The sequence below is a fragment of the Triticum dicoccoides genome, chromosome 3B (genome assembly GCF_002162155.2).
Source record: "Triticum dicoccoides isolate Atlit2015 ecotype Zavitan chromosome 3B, WEW_v2.0, whole genome shotgun sequence".
In the NCBI taxonomy this organism is placed as follows: domain Eukaryota; kingdom Viridiplantae; phylum Streptophyta; class Magnoliopsida; order Poales; family Poaceae; genus Triticum; species Triticum dicoccoides.
In genome coordinates, this window is record NC_041385.1 from 47,988,795 (window position 1) to 47,990,411 (window position 1,617).

Below are 1,617 nucleotides of genomic sequence, written 5' to 3' on the forward strand. Positions count from 1 at the left end.
CCGCCACCGCCCTGCACGCCACTGCCGCCCCGCAGCTCCGCCACCGCCCCGCACGCCACCGCCGCCCCGCAGCACCGCCCCGGCCGCAGGCCGCTCCACCGCTCAACGATGGCGCCGAAGAAGACGCCGAAGGGCAAGTCGGGCTTCTTCGGCGTGAGGCAGAAGCCCTCCGGTAACTGGGGTGTGGAGTTCTCCGAAGCCGGAAGGCGTTGGTGGATCGACACGTACCCCTCCGCCCACGAGGCCGCGTGTGCCTACGACGTGGCGGTGTGGCGTGCCGAGAGGCCTCGGTCGCACCTCAACTTTCCAGAGATCGAGAGTCGGGCGATAGCGGAGATGCTTGTGCCGCAGGGCATCAACATGAAGGAGATCACGACGAAGAAGAAAGGAGACAAAGAAGCCGTCGGTTGTCGTCAGTGCTGGCGAGACCAATGAGGAGGCGATGGCGAGGTTTGCTCGGGAGCATCCGGAGTACGTCCAAGCCGAGCTGGAGCACTACTGGAAGCGCAAGGCGGAGCAGAAGAAGGAGGGGCCGAAGAAGGAGGACGAGGCCGGTCCCTCGACAGTGATCCCCATCGAGTCCTCTTCCGAGGAGGACTGTGCAGACTACTTGGAGGAGGAGGAGGAGGAGGAGGAGGAGGAGGGGTGCGACGACCCGACGAAGGAGGAGTTCTGGGAGCAGTTCCGTAGCTCCGATGAGGAGTAGTTTATGTAGTAGTTGAAGTTGATGTATGAAACTATGTTGAATTTGATGTTTGAACTATGTTGAATGGACTAGTAGTATGTCGTTTTACATCTTTATTTTGGACCATCTATTGGAGTTGCTCTTTTGGACCATCAATTTGGACCATCTGTTGGAGTTGAGTTTTTTTCGGAGCTCCAAAACACACTTTTTGACGGTCCAAATTTTACATCTCTAGTTTTGCACCGCCAAATTTTGAACCATCTATTGGAGATGCTCTCAACAGATGATGTAGATGCATCTTTTGAATAAGACGTAAAATACAACATCTGAAGATGCAACACCTGCAGGAGATGTAAAAGGGAGCGGCTACAGGTCAGTTGCCTGACTTCTTTTTGGGTCAGTCGACTCACCCAAACTCAGTCAAACGGCTACAGGCCACGGGTCAGTTGATTGATGTGTTTGTTGAATCCCAAGCCTAGCATGCTCCTGTGCCAGTGGACTCCTTGGCCCGTGTATAACCCTTGAAGAAGAAAGAATATAAAAAAACTGAACATTGACCGCTTTAAGAAGAAAGGCAATAAAAACCAGGTAATGGCAAAATTTGCACGCAATTTACATAGAAATTGTGTTTTGTTGTAATATGCAAAAATAAAGGTATTGCCGTTAAAGAAAGGAAATGAAATAAAATGAAAATGAAAATGAAAACAAAATAATGAATTGTTCTAGGGAAGAATAAAACCCTTTAAGAAGATAATAAAAATCAAAAACAAAATAATGAAATATTCTAGGGAAGATTGAAACCTTTAATAAGAAAGAAAATAAAAAAACAAAAACAAAAACAAAATCATGAAGTTTTCTAGGGAAGAATGAAACACTTTAAGAAGAAAGAAAATAAAAAACTAAAACAAATACAAAATAATGAAGTTTTCTAT

At 47.5% G+C, this 1,617-nt stretch overlaps 1 pseudogene; it reads left to right on the forward strand.

Annotated features, from left to right (window-relative positions):
* The first annotated feature begins 108 nt into the window (after nt 1–108).
* On the forward strand, nt 109–706 carry LOC119274193 (annotated as a pseudogene).
* Nucleotides 707–1,617: the final 911 nt, after the last annotated feature.